This window comes from Pezoporus wallicus, unplaced genomic scaffold (assembly GCF_028554395.1).
Source record: "Pezoporus wallicus isolate ANWC-B61680 ecotype Strahan unplaced genomic scaffold, APGP_CSIRO_Pwel_v1 contig_736, whole genome shotgun sequence".
NCBI lineage: Eukaryota > Metazoa > Chordata > Aves > Psittaciformes > Psittacidae > Pezoporus > Pezoporus wallicus.
In genome coordinates, this window is record NW_026639744.1 from 1,227,890 (window position 1) to 1,254,277 (window position 26,388).

The window sequence follows — 26,388 nt, forward strand, 5'->3', positions numbered from 1 at the left end:
CTAGCCCTTGTGGTGCCAGCCATGCTTCTGCTATGTGGCTGGCTGTGGTGACAGTATAGTAACCCTGGATCTTCAAGGTTTTGAAGCTTCGCCCTGTTGGCCTGCTCTTGGCTGAAAGCTGATGGGCAAGGTATAAGCTGGGAAAGGGATTTTTGTCATGTAAAATTAAATAAACCCTTGTGAGCATCCAGCACATTTTTGAATTCCTGAAAATAAAAAAAAAATACCCTGAAATTCTGTGTTTGTTTGGTTTTGAAGTGAAACAAATTACCTGCATCCTGACTGTGCCCCAGTGGCTCTGAGCCCATGTCAGCCCCATGCACAGCATTGGCTACGGAGTGAGCTGAGGACACCTGGCATCCCGGGGCACCAGGGATGCTCCAGGCCAGCGCCACCCTGGATGCAGCATCCAGGGCCTCATTGAGGCTTGTTTTGGGAACAGAGGTGGTGTTGGAGACTGCTCCCAGATAACAGCATACCAGGATGAGGAGAAACACAATGTTTTGAAGACAGTCAAGGTCCCTCACGTGTGAATGATGTAGCTGCCAGTGGAATGGGTCTTGCAGTTTGCTAGCAACCTCCACCTGCCCAGGGTGCGGTGCCTGAGGGCTGTTGTCGCGTCCACACAGCCTCCTGCTCGATGGTCCGGTGGAGGTGTGTGTCTGACTGGGTACACTGTGTGTCCAAAGGTGTTCCCATCTGCCTCCCAAAGCTGCTGGCTATGGCCCAAGCACAGCAGCGCTCCAGCCACCCACCGGCCTCTGAACATCACAAAGCAGTTTCGCCGCTCCTTGTTCTCTGTCCTAATTTTTTCTTTCATCTGTGCTTGTTTTCCTGTCTGTGTTTGGACAGAGAAGCTGTTTCAGCTTCAGCTTTTTGCTTTGACTTGTTTACGGAGGGTGTGCATTTCAGCCTATGGTGTGTGCAGTGCTCCAGTTGTTTGGGTTTCAAGTGCTACAAGGGAATCTGAAGCAACAGGTTTCAATTGCCACTTTGTAGAAGGAAAAAAGTGTTTTGAATATTTCTGTTATTAGGCTTTGCTGCAAATATTTATAAAAATAAGGCTTTTGCCTCAGTCTTCTCTGAAGTGAAACCTCTTGTTCTGTTAGCCTGAAGCTGGGAGCATTCCCCTGTCCCCATCCCAGCAGGGATGATTGTTTTCCACCCCAAAGTGCGAGCTGGGGAGGAAGCTGGGGAAGCTGAGAGGCAGGTGAGGAGGCAAAGCAGACTTGGCATGCCTGGACTGCAGAGGTCCTCCAGCCAGGGCACGCCACCAGCTCTGATGGAGTGCACAGGGCTCTGTTCCCCACTTCCCAGCACTGTGCCTGCTGGCAGTGGGCTGGGGCAGTGGAGGTGGGCATCTAAGAGCAAAATTCTTCTGTAAGTGCTAGATTTGTTTTAGTTTGCTGCCTTAAAGAGAAAATGGCCAGTTATTTAGGCCCCTGACATGCTGTCATGCTTGTATGATAATGTTATAGCCAAAATCAGAATATTAGATCTGCAAAATGAAGGGTTCATTAACTGATGGGAGTGCAGAACAATACGCTGAATACACCTCCTTATATTTGCTGTTGTATGCATCAGCCTGGATGCATGCTAAGCCCCTAGACCGTGCAGTATTTTATCTTCTGTCCATGCAGAATTTGCCCAGTCCCCATTAAGAACAGTCTCATTCATCCATTAGCAGAGCATGGAAGGAAATACATATGCCAGCTGCAGGGAGAAATTCCTACGCAGAGGGGATTGCTGAGGTCGGTGCTCTGACTATGGCTCCTTTGAAGTTGGTATTTCTTTCGGGGAATGTCAGTCTTGTTTCAAGGCGTGAGCCAAACTCCTGACTAATGACTGTGAGATGTAAACATTGCCTGAGGGTGAGGGCTCCTGTCCACCTTCTGCGAAGTGCCACACATCCTCCTTTTGGTGCTGGTGTGTGTCAGAGGCAGGACCTCCAGTAGCTGGAGCTTGTTGGGCAGTGAAGGTGTTTCCTGGTCTTTGAGGTGGCTGGGTCCCATCAGCAGCATTCATACCAAATTATTTTCTGGTTGCAGACATGAGTTCTGCTCATGTTTTGCCTTGCTGGCAGGAAGGGTGGCTGTTCTGCAGTTTAGCAGCTACTACTGGTGGTTCCTATCCTTCTGAGGAGACTGATTAATGCAGAGGTGTTAACTGTGAACTAAGTCCTGTTTTAGTGACCCATTTCCCAGCTGGAGCTGGGAACAGCTGCTCCTGTTCTCCCTCTCTGGATCTTCTGCAGACTGACAGCTCTTATGTCAAGCAAGTATAGATTTGTATACATCACTGTTTCACTTTAGGGGTTGGGTGAAAACTTGCTTTTCAAGCATTAGCAGTAGTTGTGGCAAAGTCCTTTGCATTGCTGGTACACTGGCTTCCCTGCGCTCAGCCTGGGAGCGTTAGCAGGGTAGGTGTCAGATGGCACTGCATGCATGTTCTGATATGTCAGACATTTGGGAAGATGGGCCTGTGGTGTAATGTTCAGCAGCCAGACTCAGCCATTTCCTTAGCTGATCCTATGTAACTCACAGCACTTCAGTTTGTTAGAGAAATAAAACGTGACTGCTGCATTTTGAGATGCAGCTGAGCTTCCCTAGTGCTAAGGTAACTTTGAGTCTGTGGTTTTGGGTTGAATTCCCTGAATTCTGCTTAGATTTAAAAGGCAGAGAGTTCTGACCATCCCTTGTCAAAATGTGCTGTGCCTGGTGCCCCATCTTGCCCCCCTTACTTCGTACACCATGTTCTCAGCCCCCACTTCTATCCTTCCCACCAAACTTAACTGTCAGTATATATTTTGACTGGAATCTAATGTGTGGATGTGTTTGGAAGGGACCTTAAAGATCGTCACTTGGACATCGAGCTGCTGACCACAGCTCTTTGAGTGTGACCATCCAGCCAGTTCCTTTTCCGCTGAGTGGTCCACCTGTCAAATCTGTGCCTTTCCAATTTAGAGACAAGGATGCCATATGGGACAGTGTCAAATGCTTTGCCAGGTGTATGACATCAGTCACTGTTCCCTTATCCACCAATGGCATGGCCCCATCATAGTGACATGGCTGTCACTAGTCACCTCCTTATTGTCCATGTGTCTCAGAATAGTTTCCAGAAATGTGAAGATGTGTGTTATAAAATTGACTGCTGCTTTTATGTGAGGTTTGGTTTGGCTGTATTTAATGGATTTACATCCTGAAAGCCCCAAATCCCGTCATGGTGTGCCAGCTTAGTTGGGCCACCTTTGTCTATTGGGCATGCATCCATGCATGGTAAAGAAGAAATGATGCCTCTGATTCAGGACTTTGCATCCCTGCTGGGGTTAAGCAAAGCTCTGTGTATGTAGGAACGGTGTGTTTAGTTGCACTTCACTACTGTCATCGTTTGAAACACAAGGAGAAAGGTTTGCTTCACTCCCACAGCTGTCCGTGGAGGTGTGAGGACATGTCGTCTCTCATCGTACAGAAGAAGCTTATCCCAGTCCTTTCCTCAGCTGAGCAGCTCAAGCCAGGAAAACTTTTGTGTCAGCCTCCTGAAATACAGACATCACAGTGACAGTGCGGTGCTCATTTCCCACCCTCATTAGCTTAGCAGGAAAGGAAGACTAATTAGCCTGCGCTGTGCTTAGTGTGTGTCTGCTGTGTGCTGTTCCTAGGAGTGGAGCCAGCCTCCCTCATCGGCATTGCCCTCCACTGTGTGGCTGTCTGGGGATGTTCGGGCAGGCTGCCCTGAGCTGCCTGCGCACCCATCCTGCCCAGCCACAGTGCTGCAGCTCCCATCGAGTGCATTTTCTCTGCTTTGTGGTGGTGGTCCCACACTTCCACCTGCCCCAATTTTGCCCTGCAGGTTGTGCCCCTGTGCATTTTGGAGGGCTGACTGGCAGGAAAGCTGGTTCCTCAGCTTTTCTGAGGAGGAAATTGTCAGCCCAGCACAATGCAGCAGTTGTGGGACTGCAGGTGCTTGAAAGCTCTCTCTGCACTTCTGAATTCCAAGCAGTATCTGTCAAGGATGTGGGGAGGGCTGCATGGGGGGTTAAGAAAGGGTTTTCCTTTACACCTGCCTGTAAGACATGCCTCCATACCCTCCTTGTTAATGAAAATAGCCCAAATAGTGATCTGGTAGGTCCTGCTACTCCTCATGAAGACCAGGAGTCGTTATCTTTTATAAAGGCACACGGTTCCTATTTAAAGCATACTTTAAGATGCTTGCTTCAGTTTCCAGTGCCATGCATAATATGGAAAGTTAGCTTGGCCACAAGAAGACTGTAACTTATGCTAGCAAAGTACAACCCAAACACATTCCTGTAAGGTATGAATTTCAACTGATGCATAAATAAGTGTACACAGTGGATAGGCAGGAGACCACATAATTGGAAAAGCTGAGGTTCCTTTTGAAGTTGCATCCCCCAACGTGTTGTCCTCAGCTTCATTCTTCACTGATGTTATTTTTGAATACTCGATTGATTAAATGTTATGATGGGATTTGTCTCACCTCTCTTCAGTTTTGAAGTCAGGTATTCGGTCTCAGCTCTCCATAACTGTCTGCAGCCAGTGTAGCAAGTCAGTTATGAATTGCCTGCCCTGTTGTGCCTCTGAAAGTTTACGTCACTGAAACCTGAATTTAGGTGTTTCATTTGAAGTAGGTAAGTTTTGAAAATTTTCATTCCAGTCTTTTTGTGCCTGTTTTGTACTTTGTGGAGCAGAAAATCAAGGATGGGGATATCCCAAGGATGCTGTGAGGCACTGCTGTGCAGCAACCCCAGCACCTCTCATCAAAAGAAGGGTTTCACATCAGGAGTGTGAAATCCTGTTTGTGGGACTGCTGCTGGTACTGTTCTGCTTTGCTTTCAAAGCCTACTTTGTGTTTGAGACAGAAGGCTGAGCATATGTTTGTAAGAGGCATTATTAGGAGCAATTAGTTGCAACCTTGGTAATACTGAGGTTTACAGTCCTCCAGTAATCCTGGGTGCCCATCAGGGTTGAGAATACTCTGCCGAAGGTGGCTCAGGAATTGAAGCCTGAAAGGTTGCGTCTGGCTGATGCCCATCTGTCTCTAAACTGGGATCAGTCTGCTGGTGGCACCCGGATAGCTAGGACCTGGCAGGGGGCTGGTGGTGCCACCCTGCTCTGTATCATGCTGAAACACCACCCAGGAGAGCCGTTACCATCCACTGCTGCATTTGCAATTATTATGAAGGCAGCTGCTATACCGAGAGTGCTGTCACTCAGTCAGTGTCGCTACTCCAAATCAGTGGCAATGAGGGCTAGTGTAGTGGGTGCTGGGCAAACCCACAGCTCTGCATTTGTTTCTGGTTCTCTCTTCTTTCCTGTGGCTCTCTGCTGAGGAGTTTGTGCGATTAACCCACACATCAGACTGGTCATCTCTTAGAGATTTCCAAAGTTATGCTGTATGTCTCTTAGAGGCCCTAAAGTCATGCTGGCTGTCTCTTAGAGGTCCCGAAGAGCTGTAAGGACAAGTGACGAAGAGCTGTAAGGACAAGTGAGGAGTGTGGGGGAGGATGGGAAGGAGGGAGGCACTGAGATGAGATTTCCCAAAGCTCTCCAGGTGCATGTTGCATGTGGGCCCAAAATTCAGGTCCCATAGGAATACTTCACATAATGCTTCCAGACAGCATCACTTGGTTTTAAGAGCTGCAGAACTCACGGGCTTGTCTTCTGTTGAAGCACTCGAGCTGACGCCCCATCCTAGTGAAAGCACAGCAGCTCCAGGGAGCACAGTGCTCCTGGGCAGGAATCATCTCCATCGTGGGTCATGAGCTTTTGTTGGCACTGGGACAGGCCAAGGCTTGGAAAGGGAGCTGACCTGGCTGCTTTCCAGTACACTGTATAAAGCAAGTATATCTGAATTCATACATGTGAATTTGATGGTTTTTTTGACATTTCTTCCTTGAGGGAACATCAGCCATGGAATTGCATAGTAAGGATTTGTCCGATAGCATCTTCAGGTTTTTGCAGATGAGGATAATGAAGTGTGAGTATGATAAGGATGTATGATTGCTGGGAAGGATCTGTTTTCCTTGCCAAGTCCAACTAAGGGTAAAGGCTGTGATCCAGAGCACAAAACTTCCTTTGGTTTTGTCTGTCAGAGAAAGTGTGCTTTGCTGTGAGGTTGGTGCTGATTGTCCTGTTGCCAGCAGATCTTGTGAGTTCTCTGTGCTGGTTCATTTGAGTCAATGATGGGCTGAGACAGCCCTAGCTGTCGCAAGGCAGGTTGCTCAGGGCTGGGTCCCATTTAGCCTCCGAGGATGGGGCTGCACAGCCTCTCTAGGTAGCTGTGCCAGTTTTGGATCATACTTACTGTATAAAAGCTTGGGCTTTTTATTGTTTGTTTTTTGCCTAAGTGGAATTTGAGGTATTTCAGCCTGTGCCCATTGCTTCTTGTCCTGACACCATGTTGGGGTGCACATTAGTTGCTGCTGGTGTGGGATTAATTCTGCTTGTCATCTCAGTCATATGCTGGACAGGGGCTTTTGCTCACACACAGGCTTGTTTTCATTCAGTACTATGCTCTGCTTTGGTGTGAGCCTGTGAGCTGTTTCACTTAATTACCATCCCAGGGATGGATGGCCTGAGCTTCCCAGGGAAGCTGAGGGAAGCTGGAGCTCAGTGTAAGAAAGATATATTCATTTCAGCACTTCTGAAGAGTTCTGACTGCAGTGCATGCCCAAGTGACTGAAAACATTAAAACCCAGATTTTCACTCGTGTGTGACGATGCCATAGCATGTAGGTGCTACTCAGGGTGTGTAGCAGGCTGTACAGGTAATGCATACCTGTGCCTCCAGGTGAAGGAATTATGCAGGATGCAACAGGGACAAACATGTTTCCAAAAAAAGAGTCTCCTTATAAATAGCTGTTTTCAGCTGTTTCTCTCTTTTGATACTTTTAAGCTCAAATCTGTTCAGTTTACAGATTTTGCTGACAGCCATTCCAGCTCCTTCTGCCTGGGATCTGCAAGTCAAGGTCCTTGGTTATTTAGTCAAAGACTGTGAAGCATAATTGAATCCAGCTTCCTCCTCTGTAACCATCTTGACTCTCTTAAGTAATTAAGAGGCAGTTTATAATCAGCAATTAAGGACAGCAGCTCTGGTTTAAAGAAGCTGATGGAGAGCAGGTATGTGGAGTAAGTTTGCCATTTCTATGCCATGGGCTGGGGCTGTGGTGAGGCAGAGCCTTACTGGTCAGGTTTCCACTGACAATACTGTCCCTGATCCCTGCTGGTATTTCAGTGGCAGTTAGGAAATGTGCTCAAGCTACTAAGCTTGAACTAAGCTTAAGCTTTAAGCTTAAGCTTAAACAGCTAAGTCCATCATATTTGAAAAATCGTGGCAGTCAGGTGAAGTTCCCGATGCCTGGAAAAGGGGAAATTTAACCCCCATTTTCAAGAAGGGGAAAATAGATGACCCAGGGAATACAGACCAGTCTCACTTCTGCCTGGTAAAATCTTGGAGCAGATTCTCCTGGAAGGCATGCTAAGGCACGTGAAAAACAACAAGGTGGTTGGTGACAGCCAGCATGGCTTCACTAAGGGGAAATCCTGCCTCACCAATTTGGTGGTCTTCTATGATGGGGCTACAGAACTGATGGACAGGGGTAGAGCAGTTGATGTCATCTACCTGGACTTGTGTAAAGTGTTCGACACTGTCCCACACGACATCCTTGTCTCTAAGGAGAGACATCAGTTTGATAGGTGGTCCACTTGGTGGATAAAGAACTGTCTGGATGGCTGCACGCAAAGAGTTGTGGTCAATGGCTCAGTGTCCGGTTGGAGACCAGTAACGAAGTGGTGTCCCTCAGGGATTGGTGTTGGGACCGGTCTTGTTCAACATCTTTGTCGCTGACATGGACAGTGGGATTGAGTGCGACCTCAGCAAGTTTGCCGATGGCACCAAGCTGTGTGGTTCAGTTGATACCCTGGAGGGAAGGAATGCCATCCAGAGGGACCTTGACACGCTTGTGAGGTGGGCTGGTGCCAACCTTACGAAGTTTAACCATGCCATGTGCAAAGTCCTACACCTGGGTCGGGCTGAGAAAGTTGGGGCTGTTCAGCCTGGAGAAGAGAAGGCTGCGTGGAGACCTCATAGCAGCCTTCCAGTATCTGAAGGGGGCCTATAGGGATGCTGGGGAATGACTCTTCATTAGGGACTGTAGTGATAGGACAAGGGGTAGCGGGTTAAAACTTAAACGGGGGAAGTTTAGACTGGATATAAGGAGGAAGTTCTTTAAGGGTGGTGAGGCACTGGAATGGGTTGCCCAAGAAAGCTGTGAATGCTCCATCCCTGGCAGTGTTCAGGTCCAGGTTGGACAGAGCCTTGGATGACATGGTTTAGCGTGAAGTGTCCCTGCCCATGGCAGGGGGGTTGGAACTTGATGATCTTGAGGTCCTTTTCAACCCTAACTATTCTATGATTCTACTTTTTTCTCCATTCAGTATCCAGATTTGCGGGACACAAACCCATGCAACCTCCTCAAGCGGAGTTCAGCTTTTTAATCACTTGTGAAGCGCCTGGAGACTTCTTTGCTGTTCAGGAAGAGCTGGGCTGTTAAATGGTGACAGCTAAATTGGCTTGAGGTCTCTGCTGGTAGACCTCATCCTGGCAGTGCTGTACTGGATAACTCATTTAAGGATGATTTAGAGAGGAAATGCTAGTTACATGTTGGAGATAAAGACAGGAGGGGCATTACCTTGGGTTTGCCTGACTTGGTTTGAAGTGTGCTCCTGTGTGTAATGATTGCAGCTGCGTGAATGCTGCACAGAAGCAGCAGGCGAGGAGATCTACTAAAAAGATGGGACGCTTTTTTCTAGGAGTAGGGATTTTGCTGGGTCTGCGTGCTTGGGTGTATGTTGCATGGGCAGAACCTACCTATGGACTGGAGAGAACTTACAGAACCCCAAAGCCCCTTTTGCAAAAATCAATAATGCAGATACCTTGGCAGTAAAATCAAAGCCCATTTGCACAGTTTGCAGGTCTGTGACCCCTTTTCTGATTAGGAGCACAGCTGAACTAAGGTCCTGTCCCAAAAGGAATGTCAGATTCAGGGAAGTGATCATTGGCTATGCTTCAAGCAGCATCTGAAAATGCTGTCTGTGCCCAAGTGGCACTTCAGTGGAGCAAGTGGTGAGGAGGCAGCTGCCCTCTCCCTGGGCTAGGGGCAGTGACAGTGGGTGGCACACATCAGCCCCTTGCCCTCCTGCTGAGTTTGCTGTCCTCAAGTTTAGAGACACTTAAAAACCTCTGCAAACAGCCTTCACTTGTTAATGGGGTTGATCAGAAGAGTATCACTGCTTAATTTGGGGCTCTCAAAGAGCAGCAGAGCCTTCTGGAAACGAATTAGATTGCTTAGTCTCCTTTTATTTTTTTCCTCTTTCCTCTTTGTTTATTGATATTTACAGTGTCAAGGTCATAAGAAGAGAATTACAGGAGGCACATGGGAGGGCTGTGTGGTCTGAGCTTTCTTTCATAGGGGTGAGGTATTTGCCATTTGCCTGGCAGTATTTCCCAGGAAACGCAGTCTGGTTCTCCCAGGACATCCTGTCTGGATGGTTGTGCAACAGCCTCCCGCGCCCTGTTACCCGATACAAGTTTTCACCACAATGACAAAGCATGAAAGGCTTATAAAGCAGTGAGTTGGATTTTCAGCTGGTGTGATCTGATGCTGTCCCCTTGCCAGAGCCCAGAGCCTGGAGGAGCAAAGCTGTAGTGCTTGCTGGAAGTGTGCTCTTCCAGTGATGCTGGGAGCTATAGGGAGTCCAGGCAAAGCTCACCTACAGCTCCATCTTCACAAAGGGAGGGCGATTGGTATCTACCATGGCCAGGATAGTAGGTGCTGACCTCTCCTGAGCAATGAGCTCTGCACCAATAACCTGTGCCAGCCAAGCTGCCTTGCTGTGCTCCAGTGCTGGAGCAGGGTGAAGGACCACTGAATCCATGTGCCTCTCTGGTTGCACCCTGGGCTTCACAGCATCTCCCCTGTTAAATGGAAAATACTCTGGTTAACTCAGGGAGAGAAGTTTAAGTTCAAGTAGCAGGCAGCTTCCAAAGTGTAAGCTAGACAGTGATAAAATGTGTGTATATTCTTCTAATACCAATGTGATCTGTATTTTGTGAACACCTGTAGATTTTCTCCATCTCTTTGGCAGTGAGGGTGGGATTTTAGGAGGATGCCCCATCCCTGGAAGTGTTCAGGGCCAGGCTGGACATGGCTTGGAGCAACCTGGTCTAGTGGAAGGTGTCCCTGCCCATGGCAGGGGGTTGGAACCGGTTGATCTTTAAGGTCCCTTCCAACCAAAACCATTCTAGGATTTTGTGATTCAGATGTTCCGTCACCTAAACATCTTTTTAAGCACCATGGGTAACCTGCTTGGCTTCCAGCTCCACAAGTGTCGAGTGAGTACTGTTTCCTACTTGCCCCACCCCCTTCCCACCCCATGCTGGTGTCTTGCAACTCAGGGGATATCCTTAATAGACATCGTCAAAGAGACACCAATGATTAGATAATTAAATTCTGCCCTCAACAGCCACCATCCTTGGTGTGCTCCAGGCAGGAGATGTTAAGTATACAGTGCTGCAGTGTGATACTGTGTTACATTTCTGATTGCTGTGTAGTTTATAAACATTCATCAAAGGGATTTTTGATGAAATACAAGTTTCATCTGTTTACAGTCTTCACGCAACAGAAAAATCACGAGGTGAATATCTTGGAGTGTGAGCAGGTGAAGTGTCTCCAAGGTGAAAAGATTAAATTAGGAACATATTTGTGGATAAACAAAGGCCATTGTAGTATGTGTGTTATCATCAGGTAAGAAATACTGTAGGAATCGGTAATAATGACGGCCCTGGGAGCATGACTGGAGCTAGAGAGAAGCCCATCAGCTGGCATGTTGTAGTAAGCCCTGTGGGTAATGACTTTCCTTCTGGTGTCCTGGCACATCTTATCAGTGATGAATCAGGTGGTAACTTTTGTCCTGCAGTAAAGAAAAAGAAAGGAAATATTTCCATTGCAGTGCATGTGCTGTATGTTTGGTTTGTGTGCAGCACCTGCACAGAGTTAAGACCTAATTGAATACACAAAGCACTTCTAGCTGTTTGTACATAGCATGTATAAAGAATTAAGCCTGTATTTCTGTCTATAGGTATCCATGTGTGTGTGGTACAGATGGGAAGTTTCAAGAAATTTGGTGTACATCTTCTTACAGAGTATAAAAATAGTATCCAGAATTGCCTCATCATTTTCCAACACACGCATTTTAAGCAAGTTAAGTTTAGGGCACAAACCTCTGCGTTAAGCCTCTTTATTTGGTTCATGTCTGAGCGTGGTGTTAGGTAATGTGCATTGTGACGACTTGCTGACTTGCTGTGAAAGTTTATTAGAAGTGAATTAGAAACCATGCAAGGAAAGCTGAAGTCTGTGAAGTGCCAGTGCCTGGTGTGTGCTGGAAACTTCAGCATGTTGATCATAAGCAGGAGCCCGGAAAATGCGGTTAGGGCTTTATTTGGAAAAAGTAACTTAGTAGAAACTTTTATGGGAGAGTTCAAACATTTATTGGTCTAGCATCTACCTTTAGGACTGGTTTTGGGATGGCCACAGTAAAAGTGCTTAAAGCATAACCCAAGTGTGTTCCCAAAGTGGAGCTTTCCTGAGGAGGGTTTTGTCCCCCTGGAGCCTGGGAGCTCAGCAGGGTTTTTGTAAGGCTCTGACCCTCTTGGTACTGCACAGCCAGCTCCGTGTGCCAGACTGTGGGTCTTTGATCACAGATATTGGGAAGCACTGCTAGTTTGAAGGGGGTCAGCTGCATCCACACCGATCCTTAATGCTCCTTATATTGAGCTTCCTGAGGCTACAGGGTTAAAACCCGTGTGGGATGAGTGAGAAAAGTTTATACTTGTAAAAATTCATTTACTTAACCAAAGAGCTGGTGGCATTGTAGCATCTTGGGTCACTATATGAGGTCTGCTTGCCTGCCATTGGGGCTTTTAGTGTGGCTATAAATACTTGTAGGAAAAATGATGGAGATTGATGTAATAATGCATGTGTCTGAATTCCCTGTGCAGTTTCAGCTTGGTTAGTACGAAATCAGGCTGCAGTAGTGAGTTCTGGTTCTGCAAGAGGCAGGGGAGTATTTTTGCAACACGTGTAGTGTTGTGGTTGTGTTTAAGACAATGTTGTGTGTGCCCTTGTGCAAGGAGCTGTGCATGGCAAGTCTGCACTTCAGCAAACCTGTGTACAATGCTTGAGGCCATTTCCCTGCTTGCAGCAACTCTGCATTTATATTTCATGCCAAGTTGTCTGGCAGGGCGTGTGCTGCACAAGCGCTAATGTATTGTTCAGTTTGACATCTGTAGTGCTGTAAAATGTCCCTCTCGAGCATAGAGGATGAGGAGGAGTGAGCTACTCAGGCTAGACACGTGGACACATTCAGAATGAGAACAGAGCAAGGGCTGCCAGTGCCCATCAAGGACAGGTTTTCTAGGAAAGGAGCAAAGAGAGTAAAGAGAGGTGTTTGCTCAACGGCCACATGTGATTGTTCAGTCAAATCCTGATGCCTCATACTTGGCAAATACTCGGAGCCTAACTTGAACACTGAAATGCAATGGGGAAAAAAAATCACTCTAAGAAAGTTATGTGAAACTGACTGGTGAAACAGCAAATATCAGGGCTAGTAGTTTGAACATGCGTAATTTTTAGGCATATCTGTATGATGTGCATGCGTATATGTGCATGCTTGTGTGTCAGGTTTTTATTGACTCTTTCATTGTCAGCCCTGGCAGACATAATGTAAGAGAGCCTTGGGGGGCAGTTACACCAGAGTCAAAGACAAAGCAGCCCTGCTGTATGAAGTATTCCTAATTGCAGCTAGAAAGTCACACATCTGTGGTTTACTTTGGCTTCCTGCACACCTCTTCTGTGGGGTTGCGGTGGTGCCTGCAGTAGTTAGATCTGTAAATATTTCCAACATAAACCAAAGTTTATAACTTGCCTTTAAAAATTCTCTTGGGATTGAAGTTTGGATATGAGTGCCTTTCCTTGTGTTTACGTTTTTACGCGCGACAAACTTTCAGATGAATTCCTTTCACTGTTCATCAGGTACTTGAGTGAATAAGAGAGGGACATAAATTATTTGCAGTTTTAAAGAAGTGCTTATCACTACTCTCTTCTGGGCATTGTGGAGCAAGCCACAAGGACCTGAACTCACCGGCTATACAGAAAGACTATTAGGCAGAGAAGAGAGCTCATCTGCATACAGGGAAAATATAAAATAGGCACTAAAGGCTGCTTTTGCTTAAGTGGCTCTGAACACCTGATCACTGAGTTCACGTCTGCTTCAGAAGCAGAAGAGTTTTGTTTGAGACGTGGTTTTACAAGGAGGGCTCATGCTGACATCCGTCAGAGACATAAAACCTGGGCCCGGGGTGAGGGCCAGGCTTTTTATCCCTGAGTTCATTTATTTTTCTTGGTTTATTCAGCCCTTAATATTGTTCAAATGAAGATTTTGTTTCTAGACCAACATAAATCAGGGAAGCTGCCAACCTACACTGTTTTTTTTCTGTGTCCTTAGGACTAAAATGTGGTGGCTGTGTGGGTTTTATTTGCTTTTAGCTTTTAGTTGTTGTCTGTTTTGTATGTGTATCAACTTAAGCAGAAGGGTGGGTTGGGGCAGGCCAGCAGCCTCTCTACCGCTTGTATGGGTACCTCACTGGGCGAGGAGTGCAGGGCGAGTGTCCCTGCAGGGTTCTTGTTGCAGCCTGTGAGTGACGGAGAAGCAGAGGAGATGGAGGTGGCTGGGGAGTAACTGCCCACCCGCCCTCTGTGCGAAAGGGTCTGATCTCACATTTTAAGTGAAATTCCCTATATTTCAATTTGTGCCCACTGTATGTGTCACTGTATTTTTAGTATGGTTTAAGAGGTCTTTTATACGTATTTTTGTGTGTTGGTGCTGTTTGGATTTTGTTGTAGTTTTGTTTTTTTTTTTTTTTAGGGCACTTTAAAATAGAATAGTTCAAATACCAGTGTGCATTTGCATAAAAAATTCACTCTGAATAAATTACATGTATTTATCTGTGTATGTGCGTAGGGGAAAGGTGTATTCATATATATGAAACTGTTCAAGCGTTTGCTGAATTCAGGCTTTTTGAGCTGTGCTACCACACAAATTTAGCTGTGCAATTAGCATCTTCAGTGTGATATATGTTCTTAAAATGGTAGATTGAGAAAGGGAGTGCTTTCTTTTTGCATTTAATGTACACTAGTGTGAAAAACACAAGTTCGTCTGTGTTTTAGAAACATTCTTACAGATACCTGACAGAAATAGCTATGTTTTCCTTCCTGTATAGACATTTAGTAGAGCAGTAACACAAAGCACGAGGGGAAAAAGAAAGTACACGCAATAACACAAACTCCTTTTTTCTTACTCTTGACATCTAATTCCAAAGCACTTCTTTCAGCATATTTTTGCAGGGAAAAAGCTTCAGTGATGTTGCAGTGTATTTTTGCCAAACACTTCTAGTGCAGGCCCAGTGCTAAATTGAAGTGTTTGTGAGCAGCAGCTTGCCCTTGAATGCATGGGGGCAGTGATACCTGCCAAGGCAGTGTGGACTTGGCCATTTCACCCACCTCTGCCCAAAAAGCAGGATTGTTGCTTCCCCCGGCTTTCACCAGGGAAGTTTTCCACTTGTATGTGTGAAAAGTAGTAATCTCTGAGCACAGCTGAGCATGGGCAGGATGGCTCCTCTCTTGTTTCTGGATAAGCAAATAGTCCCTCTGTCACCGTTGAAGCGGCATGTTGCTGCTCTTTGAACCTTGTGGGCTGACCCTACAGCACCTGTGTATTTGTTGTGGGAAAAGTCTTGTTTTTTTCTATTGAAGAACTGCATGTAGGATAATTTGTGATCATCAGCTGCTTTCAAAATTGCAGTTATGTGAAGTTTAACTGCTCTTTTTATAGGAGCTTGCAGCTTTTACCCAGTGAGGTTGACTTTGCAGACTGTCTGTGGCCAGGTCACTGCTTTAGGTCCTGGGGAAGTTAGGAGCTGGAGGGGGGGGGGATCAGAGTTACTGTGTTCCACCCACCCTCTTCAAATCACTTCTCTCTTCCTCAGGGATTTCATCTAAAATGGTGCTCCAGAACATACAGGGTGTGAATCCTTCTTGCCTTGTTGCTGGGCCATCTGGTTGACTCCCACCCCAGGGCATCCTCTCACTACCTGAGCTCTTCCTGGGGTGACAGAAGGTGCAGTGGAGAAGTGGAGAAGCACTGAGGCAAAATGCCTCTGTTCCCTCCTCTGTCACAGGCTGAGGAGCGTGCTCACTGCAGGGTACTCGAGGGTGACTGCTCCTCTTGAAATCAAGGGCCTGTTACACAGTACCGCTTCATTTCGCAGGTGAGATTTACCCCTTTGGAAAGAACATGGCCTTTGAACTGACTGTTCTTTGCAGCTGCTTTAATGCCAAGATTCTGCAGTTGTCTTGCATGCACAGATGGCAGATGGTTTTTGGCAGCTGCTGATACGTGCTGCTGCCTTTAGTTTTCATTTTTCTTTTCAACGGAGTGATTGATGAACAGCAGTCTGGTTACACAGGTAGCTCTGTAACATTTGCTGTTATTTCCATAGGGTGTGTAGTGAGCAGCATCACAAGGGGATGGGATCCTCTGATGTACAGTAAAGCATTTTTTTTCCAATGAGATCTGTAGTTTAGGAGAACAACCAAAAACCATCAGCAAATTTGGGATAATTGTTGGGATGCTTAAACTGTAGAGAAGAGATTCAGAGCAGCCCTGTGGAGAAGGACTTGGGGGTGTTGGTCGATGAAAAAATGAACATGAGCCGGCTTCAGTGTGCACTCACAGCCCAGAAAGCCAACCGTATCCTGGGCTGCATCAAAAGGAGCGTGACCAGCAGGTCGAAGGAGGTGATCCTGCCCCTCTGCTCTGCTCTTGTGAGACCTCACCTGGAGTATTGTGTCCAGTTCTGGTGTCTTCAACATAAAAAAGACATGGAACTGTTGGAACAAGTCCAGAGGAGGGCCATGAGGATGATCAGGGGACTGGAGCACCTCCTGTATGAAGATAGGCTGAGAAAGTTGGGGCTGTTCAGCCTGGAGAAGAGAAGGCTGTGTGGAGACCTCATAGCAGCCTTCCATTATCTGAAGGGGGCCTATAGGGATGCTGGGGAAGGACTCTTCATTAGGGACTGTAGTGATAGGACAACGGGTAACGAGTTAAAACGTAAACAGGAGAAGTTTAGACTGGATATAAGGAGGAAGTTCTTTACTGTAAGGGTGGTGAGGCACTGGAATGGGTTGCCCAGGGAAGTTGTGAATGCTCCATCCCTGGTGATGTTCAAGGTTAGGTTGGACAGAGCCTTGGATGACGTGGTTTAGTGTGAGGTGTCCCTGCCCATGGCAGGGGGGTTGGAACTAGATGATCTTGAGGTCCTTTCCAACCCTAACTGTTCTATGATTCTATGGTTCTATGACTTTACCCCTCTGTGCCAGCGCAGGGTTGGAAAAGATGTAAAAATTGCTGAAAGCCCCTGTCTGTATGTCTTTCACCATTTCCCTGTCCTGCAGCCTCCTGCAGCCAGGCTGAGTGTGGCAAGGACACTTCTCATCCCAAGTTCCTGAGGTCATGCAGACTGACCACAGTCTGTGTAAGTCCAAGCACAGTCTTTGATGTATTTATTTTGTTTTTTTGTAAGACACTTTCTCAGACTTTTCACTAAAACAGCTTTAATTTTGGATTTTGTGGTTTGCCTTATCAGTAGTGAGTGCCTTTGAATGATTTAATAAAGCTGCAGGGCTTGTTTGGAGCAATCTTCCAGGCGGGGTGAGTCAGTGGTGAGTTGGGCTTTGAAGCTTTTGTAGCATGAAACTATTTTTCAGTGATGAATTAATGAGGTTTCTGCTTTTCCAAAATGTGAAATGCATTAGGCCAAGGCTGAGTTTCTGACAGGAGCAAGCAGCTCTCTGGTACCAGCAGTTGACCTTGGCCACCTAAACCTTCAACAGGTTTCTCAGATGAAGTTTCAGCGGCAGCATCAGAGGCACGGTGACTGCTCAGCGAGGACCCAGTTGCTGAGGCAAAGGGGTTCTGACCCAGACCACGAGCTGTGGCTGTGTCTGCATGGGAACAAGTCCACAGCAGCAGCAGGAAATGCTGAGATGTCTGCTTGCACCTGCCACTTCATCTGCAGCAGTGTTGAACGTCTCCTTGTCAGTGCTTTCATCTGTACAGCGCCTATGCTAGTATTTATAGTGTGTGGATTAACCTCTGTGAAGAGCTTTGAAGTTGAATGCTAATTTATTATAAATATGCAAATGTCAGTGCTGATAAAACGAAGTAGAGAAGCAAAGTGAAAAGCAGAGCATGGAAGCTCAGTGGAGAGCTGATGAGTGTGGCCAGACGTGGAGGGGCTTGGGAAGTCATGGAGCACCACAGTGATGGTAAAACACAGGCATCAAAACAATCGTCTTGGCATCTGAACATCGGCCTTGCACGTGGACATTGTCCACTGCCACTGCGTGGGGCAGGGACCCCTTGGCTTTCTCACTGGAAACGTCTCTGGGCTGTGCTCCATCAGGATTCAGGGCTGGTGTACTGCCAGCGGACCTGCTGCTAGTGGGGCTGTTTGTCTGTAAAAATCCAAGAGGTGATTGGCCTCCCAAGAAGTGTTTATCCTTCCCTGCCGCTGGATTTCTGCATGTTTTAGTCCCTCCTTGCCTGCTGGGGAGCTGCAGGTACTCACAGCAGTTTTCTGGATCCCAGCTTTCTGCTTCAACATGTAAAGCAGACGTTGCTGGATGACCTCGTCAGGCCCACTGAGATGTATGGGGGGAATCACAGATGCAGAGTTCAAGAATTTGCCTTGTTTTGTTCCAGCCGTGTTTCTGAGGATAAGATTCATGCAAGTGTCTTTGCCCCTGCAGCCCTGAGCTGTGATGACTCCCCACATGCTGTGTCCTCTGAGAGGAGATGCTGCAGTCTGCAGCAAGTCACCTTGTGCTGGCAAGTCTGATGCTGCTCTTCCAGTGCTCTCCCTGTAGAGCTGGGGTGTGTTTAGGAGGAGAAAGGACTCGTGCAGCAAGAGCATTGATATTTTTATACCAAACACCAGCTTAACAAAAAAAAAAAAAAAAGATTAGAACAATAAATACATTTAATTTTGGCCTAGCTTGGATTCCTCATAAAGTCAGCGAGCTTTGACATTGCTTAACTTGCCTCTGGCTTTCCTAAATAAACACACCGTAGCAGGACTGAGAAGTTAAGTAGCACAGAAAATTGTAAAAAGCTAAATTTTAGTATTGTAGAATATTAAGGGCTGTTTTATGGGCCAGGTCCTGGAATTAATTTTAATACTGAACAAAAATAGTGAGGTTTGTTTTAGTAGGCAGCTACTGAAGTTAGCAATAGGCTTCTTTCTTTCTTTCCCTTTCAGAAAGGGTCAGAGTGAGGGGCAGGGTGAGGAATGGGACAAGGGGTCTCCTCCTGGGCAGTGCGGTGCGGCAGTGCTGTGAGCTGACCCCCTGCAATAGGAAGTGAGGTGAGTTTGGGGCTGAGTGTAGTTCTTACAGAGTTTTACCCAGGGCTAAGCGACCTGCGGCACTGGGTGATCTGGTCAGTGTATGTTTCACCTGGGAAGTCCTTTCAGATGAAGAGTGCTGTACCAAGGCTTTAGATGTTGTAGAGCTCTAGTAGACCTCATGTCAGAAGTAACTTAAGTGAGGGGGGTGAGTAAGGAGGTCTTGTGATGGCTTGATGGCCCCAGGTAAATACCAAGCAGCCACTATCTCCCCTCGAGTTGGCTATGCCAGCAGAGGACAAGACCTGAGTAGATTCGACCCATCCTTCATCACTCAAGCCTTAAAGCAGGAGTACAAAACCCTGGCTTGGTGCTGCTGCCTGTGCATCCTCTGTTCGATAAAGATGTTTTCTCTTTGTAATATTATGAACTGGTTTCTTTCCACATCGACTGAATTTAGAAAATGTGATAAAACATTTGCAAACTCAGGAACCGTACATATCTGACAACGAAGGGTGACAATGTCATTGTCTTTAAGAATATACATGAACAGATCCAAACTGCATGTTATGTTGCTTTCAATTATCTTTATTATTTTTGGATCCTGGTTTCTGGGAAGATGGGGCCAGAAGTAAATCTGGATCCACTCAGGAGCTTGTGTTCTGTTCTCAGGCTTGCTGTATCTAGGGAAGAGGGCTGCTCTGTCTCAGTTTTACAAAGGTGGGAGGTATGGATTTGACTTATGGACCAAATTTGGATCTACTTTGTTAGAACTCACTAGATATTAATAAAAGTTTAAAATAGCTTAGGTTGTGCCTTAAAACAGCCCTGATGGTAATGCAGAAAAAACGAAGATTGCAGCTTATCATGATGGAGACAGTGGAGATAAAACCAGGAGAGCTGGAGGCAAAATGCAATAGGCATGGCTGTTAGGAAACTCTGCAGGGAATTGAGAAATGTAACTAATGAGCTGAAGAGTAAACTCTGATTATTCTGAGATGAGGACAGGGGGTCTATGAAGTCTGCAATTGCCGGTGTAATGAGAAAAGCTTTGAATGTTTGTACATGAATCTGAATCTAATTTACAAGGACCAGGAATATTTTTAAAGTATCAAAGCCATGACCTTTTTCAGCAGTGCTGTTGTGAAGCCAAAAAAGTACCCAGGTTTGTTTCTCTGTCTCTCTGGTAGTAGTGGAAGGCAGGAATTAATGCAGTCAGAGAAAGGGCAGGAGGGGAAAGCGAGCTGGGAATTGGGTTTCAGGAATATAAACTGCTCTGCCAGGTCTCACAGAGGAGTGGATGTTAACCTACATTCCCTGCCATACTGGAGGTGCTATAGTTGCAAATAAGGGATACCTTCATTTCATTCAAAGTTAACTGTGCCATTATGGAAGTGGGAGGCTTAACTCTTTGCAGAAACGGCCTTAAATATTGCCTTCCTCCAGCTCTGAAGTTCTCAGCATTGGCTGACTTGTCTTGCCTTGCCTTGCCAGGCTGAGGTTTGCTGCTGTACCAGTGCCTGGAGTGATGCAGGGTTGCTTTTTCCATCACCATCTGGCAGATAGGAGTCGGCTGGTGGAAACATCTCTTAATTTAGGGATACCTGTCCTCCAGTTGTCTTATTAACACATGCAGGGCCAAGCATGGGAACAAATGGATCAGGACAACTCTGTTGTGTTTGTTGCTAGTACATTAATGTCATGATTCATAAATAGAAGTGATTTAGACTTGAAGATGATAAGATTAATAAGAGTGAGCATCAGCCTAATGTTATTAATTAACAATCCTTAAGCTTTTGAGTCAGTCAAGTTGCTGCTACACTTGTTTTCCAAAACATTGAGCCTTTAATTGACATTAAAATGATGAATAACTTAGAAAGAATACAGCTCAGTCATCCCACCACCAGCATCTAGCATGTAGTGCTGATGCCAGCATGACCTGGTCTGCAGTTCAAACCTGTAGTTATATGCTGGCCCTTTGCTTACCTAAACCACAGATGATGCTGAACATTTTGATGTTTCTGTGATATGGATAAACTCAGAGGTTGGGTGCTTTATCCCTCTGCAGCACATGGGCTACTTCTTTAGAATTTTTTCTGGATAATGCTGCTAATGAATGGTGCTGTGCAAGTGCGTTGCCCCTGAGGCCTGGAGCCACCATGTATGGCCACTTAGTGGCTTCATGGGCCAAGCTGGTACCTTCCTTTTCTGTTGAAGGGGATGGTGTGCACATCCCAAGGGCCAGGTTCAAAGCAAAGAGCGAAGCCAAGTGCCGTGGCATTGGTACCCACGTCTTGGAAATCATCTTAGAAAAATAGATTTTAGTGTCAAAAAGTTTCTGTAGCAAATTCAGATGCTCTGTTGACTCAAAACCTAAGTTGAAACCGTTTTGCTGTGGAGACTTCTGGAGAAAGAGGTAAGAAGGTTACAATCAGCAAGCCAGCCCGTCATAGTAGACGGCACAAAATTTGTTCAATTTTAAACAGGGCAGCAAAAGGCAACCCACAGCTTTTACTTTGAGTTATGGAGTATTTTGGCTCTCAGTGATGAAGCTGTAATTACAGTCGCTCTTCTCTTTCTGGGGGGTGGCATGTGAAGTGTAAAGCTGAGATACTTGCAGTAGCGTTCTGCTTTCCTCCATCTGTTCACAGCCAGAAGATAATGCTGCTGTATGGGAAACAGTGTTTTCCTGCCCTGTGCTGGGCCACAGGTCTCATTGTCACACTGGGATGGGTGGAATCACTTCCTTGGGATGAGGCTTAGTATGGATGTGTGCTGTTGCACAGCACAGTTACCAAGCCATCTGGCCCCGTGCTTCAGAGACGCTGTTGGGACTGCCAGTTTGGACAGAGCTGGGCTTTGTTTCATAGGTTAAAAATACATATATTTCCTTGATGTGATGCTGGTTTTATTTTTAACTCTTAAGCAATTTAATATTTTGTAGGTCTGCTAGTATTTCACCCAGTTTTCCATCTGCTACTGTGATTAATTTAAGTTCTAGCTTTATAATGCCAACCCAGAGCAAACGGAATGGAAACCTTACCTATATTATTTGGCATGTAGAAGTAGACATGAATAACTTGGAATTTGTGGGGAAAAAGAGAAGTTATGTGGTTTTGGAGCCAAAATATGATTGGAAACCAGCCCTTGCAGACAGCATAATGCTGTGTAGGATCTCATTGCAATTATTCTTGGGTGCAGTGCTCCAGATTTGTGTTTGTAGGTGTTTCTGAGGAGTTGGAAACCTTACTCAGAGGCTGTAAAGTAGTGGTACGCACCAATTTCCTATTGCCTCACAGACAGCAAGGCAGAATGATGTGCCAGAGAGGTTTTTTGTTTCCCCCTCCTCTGTACTAGCAGTGGTGTGATGTAATGGAAACTTGCAGTATGGCGAGGAAGGTGGGAGTCATTTCCTAAGGCTGTGACTCTGTGGGAGCAAGGAGTGGAGCGAAGCTGCAGAGCTCACCTTGGCACAGATGCTCAGGCAGGGCTGGTGGGTGCCAGTGTTTTGCGCTGGGCTGTGTGACCTGGGGCAATGACAGGGTGTAAGGGGCAAAAACCCAAACACAGGAAGGTGGTACCACAGCTGCTATGGGGTCCAGCACAGAGCTGTGGCACGGCCCTGGCAGCCTCTCAGTTTGTATCACAGCGAAATTTGTTGGACTTATGGCACTGACTTGAATTAAGAAGAGCTTGACCACAAATGGTTATTTTTAATCTAGGTCATGTTTAGTATAACACATGCAGGTGTGTGTGCAGGCCCATCTGGGGATGGGGATGCAGAGCAGTGGAGTACAAGGCAGTGGGGCTGCTTTAACTGCTGTTGCCACTAAAAGAAATGATCTTCTATGGCCCGCGATGGGATCCTAATGGAAGATGGGTAGCTAGTATTAAAGTACAGTTCTTCCTGAGCTGGTCAAAGTCTGCGCTTCTGGCAAACGGCCTCCATGCATCAGTGCTGGTGGTGATGGGGGGGGGGGAGGTAAGGGACAGTCTGGCTGGGGACACAGGGAAGGGAGTAGAGTGCCACTCCTTCTGGCAACAGGAAGGGTTTAGGTTGTATCAGGAGTGGAATAGTTATGCTATCGAAAGCCTTCAAAGCATGAACTCTTAATTAGGGTGACGAAGGAAAGAGAGCTCGCAGGTCATAGACCTGTAGTTAACTAAAAAATGCTGGTATGTGTGAAGCCCATAGTCATAAGAGCTGGAAGTGGCCAGGAGATGTTTGTGAGTCATTTCACTGATCCACAGAGAACAAGAAATCCAGACTGCTAATGCATCTGGTTAGTTATGACTAGAGTCAAAACTATTGCAATCGGTGAGGTTAAGCCAGCAAATTCAGTAGCCTTCTTTGCCATAGTTACTGATGCAACAGCTAAAGGTTATGCAATTAGATGTAGTATACTTTGATTTCAGAAAGCCAATTGGTACAGTGCCGTGCATAGACATAAGGAAAATATATTGTTTCCCAATTAAGTAAAAATGCCATGGTTTAGAAAGTAGTTTTCCAGCAGGGAGCAGTTGTTAACAGGAAGACATGAAGACCACCATTAGTCCAGCATTTAGAGAAGGTACGATCTACACCTGCATTATTTTATACAACAAAACGAGGTTTATTTGGTTCATTCATCAAGGCTGATGGCCTCGATGAAGGTGGATGTTGAGTGGGGTCATGTGTGCTGGGGCATCAGCCTGGAGGCTGCAGGAGAGACAGGCTAAAGGATGGGGAGCTCCAGGGGAGCAACAGATCCAATTCACCAGGTGTCTTGGATGGGGAAAAGGGCATGTGTGGTGCAGAAATAAGCCTGCGCAACAAGCAGGGAGCCTCAGGTTATAGCCTCAAATTGTGAGTGAGAATGTCTTGCAACGGTTTCCAGTAAGTGATTGCAATCTGATGGCAGTTGCTAAGAAGGCCATTCAAACTGATTTATGTATAAGACATAAAAGTTAATGTCAAACTGACTCTGCCAGCATGAAAAGCCCTGGTCCAAGTGCATTCCCTCCTAGTCCAAGTGCATTCCCTCCTTACCACATGAGTGATGAGGCCAGAGGGGATGCAGACAGCAGAAGTAGTAGTTTCCTTCCCAGTTTCCTACAGAAGACATGAAGGAAGAAGCTAGAAGGACTTCAGGGTGACTTGCCGTTGTTTGCCACAGTGGAGGGTCCTGTCTAGAGGACGGTAATGGACTTGCACACACACAGGTTTTAAAACTGCTTTAAATCTCTTATTGAGAGGTGAGTAGGTGTAAATCATCCAGTGCTTACACACAGGGGATTGAACCTGGTTGCACACAATGTATTCATAAATAATTTTGCTTGTCAGACCAAGGTAGGGGGTATCTGAAGTGAACTGCAGTATTTGTTGAAATACATTGAATGGTTGTGTGCAGCACAATGATGCGGAGCAAAGGAGTTCACATTTCAGAATGAGATCTGATATAATTCAGTTTGAAATGAGATCACTGGAGCCTGCTGCCTGGGTCTTGTTTTCCCTGTTTCAGGCTTTCATCTGCACTGAACTTCTGCCATGACTGAATCCTGCAAAGGTTTCCAGGCAGGTTTCTGGTCTGAGTGCCAGCCTGATTGGGTAAGCTGATGAGCTATAAGAAGATCAGAGTTTGACAAGGGGTGTATTGCAGGTAAACAGTGACGCTTTTCCTACAGCTGAGATTTAGCATAGCAATGAAATATGTTGCGTCCTCAGAGGTAAGGAATGGTGCTTGAAGAAGCCCCAGGAAAAATACCAGGTAGTGCATTAAATTGATAAGTAGAACTGATAAGTTACATGGTGAGAGACTGAGAGGAGAATCAAGTGCAGATATGATCACAGCCTATAAATACTGTCAACATGACAGCACAGATGAGCAAAAGGAAGAGTATTTGTTATCTGATGGAAAACAAGCTTTAGGAAGAGCAGTCATCACAGCAGCAGGCTGGTGGAGGGGATCCCCAGGAGTGGGTGACACTAATCAGCCAGGATGGATGGAGATAAGGTCTTGTGGGACAATAGCAAATACAACTGTGACATGCAGACAGGTGGATTGGAGACCCATGCTGTCCTTGCCTGCCTCGATGGTTCTGTGTGGACCAGGAGGTACAAGTGCACCAGAGGGAGGCCCTCAAGGGTCTGCAGTATTCCCGGCAAAGAAGAGGCATTTGCTGTCCCACTGAAGGTTTGGAAGGACAGTGTTTGGTGCATGTGTCACTGTTCCTGCCTGTGCTCCCGTGCTTTTAGGGAGTGTGCTGGTGGGGTGCAGCAGTGGAGGAAATAACGGTGGTTACATCATGCCAGGGAGCCTGGGATTGCCCTCGGATGAGGGGGAACACTACATGCAGCCTCATGCAGGGGGAACACAGATGGCTGCAGCAGCCTCCACTCCTCTGCCTGCCAGCAGGAGTGCCACATCTGCTCCTGCGTCATGCCCAAGCCCCCCTGTTTTCAGCTCAGGCTGCACAATTAAGCTCAGGGAGAAGGAAATCTGAAACTGGGAGGGAGCAGCCCTGGCCCATGGGTCTGCCCCCCACCAGGGCTGAGCTGGGTTGGGAGCAGACTGACAGGCTGGCCTGTGAGTTAGCAGGGCAGCTGGGATGTGTAAGCCCTGCGGGAGCTGCAGGGCAAGGTAGTCCTGCATCATATGCTACCCCTGCAATAAGAGCAGGGAAATCCTTATCTTTGCAGTGGGGACATATAGTGCTCAGTCACCCAGAAACTGTTGGAAAGCTTTGCCATTGATGGCCAGCTGCTACCAGTGAACCTCTTGGCTTTCCTTCAAAGCACCTCATCCGCCAAAGCTCACCTGGTTGGTGCAGTGCCTGTCAGTGTGGTCAGCACTGTGCACACTGTCCCAGCAGGACAGGGATTGCCCTTGGCTCCTGAAGTCCCTGTCTGGGGACTTAAGTGAATTTTGATTTTATGGTGTGCCATTCAGGGTAGGCGAGGGGGGGGGGGGGGGGGGGGGGGGGGGGTGTCAGCAGGCTGGGCTGATCATAACAGATGCCCTTGTTGGTGTCTGGGAGTGTTTCTGAAGACTTCCAGGACAGCCTGCTTTTAATAAATCTGTAAATCTTCCTATTGCACAGCTTGTGAAGATGTACGCTTTTAGAACAGAGTGTTTCAGTACCTAACTGCCAGTGTATTGATTACTGCTTCATTACAGGCTTATTTAACAGTCTTTGGTTCTCGCCTCTTTTTATGCCTCCCACAGCCTTTTAAAAATTAAATGCAGAAGGGTAGCGCCTGCTGGTACTGGAGATGGGCACATCGCTGGCCTGCCTGCCTCTGGTGTGCTGCAGGAACTGACCGACACTTCGCTCCTGTCCCTGCAGCAGTCCAGATGGACCACCAGAGACTGTGGTCCTGAGGCTTAACATGGGATAACTGGCTGGTCTGGGAATCCAAGCTGGAGACCAGCAAGTGCTGGAAATGAAAAGGTGCTTGGCTGGTTTTCATTCAGCCGCTTCACCTTGCTGTGCTGACAGGGAGGCGCTCCGCACCTGGTGTTTGCAAAGCTCTCAAGGCGTTCCTGGATTCTCCAGCAGCATAAGCATGACAGTTATGCTGCACATTTAGAGATACGGCTCTTAGGAAAACTGCCTTGGGAGTGAGTAGCCAGCCTGTGCTGCCCTACCCCAGACAACTGCCCATAGAGAGGTATCTCAACTGACATCAAAGGAGCCACCAAATGATAGGCATCATTTAATTGCTGCCTCTCCCATGCCTTCTGACTCGTTACAGCAGGTTGTCATTCAGTCTCAGGATTGTTATGATTGTTATCTTTGCTTATGCGAGTAGCACAAGGTCAGGATGGGCAGCAGCAGTCTTACCACTGGGATCTGTATTATTCAGATA

The 26,388-nt window shown here is 46.7% G+C and overlaps 1 protein-coding gene across 10 annotated transcripts in view; it reads left to right on the top strand.

The window, feature by feature from the left end:
* Positions 1–26,388, top strand: part of FMNL2 (formin like 2) — a 145,348-nt gene that overhangs the window by 51,478 nt on the left and 67,482 nt on the right. The window lies entirely within an intron of this gene.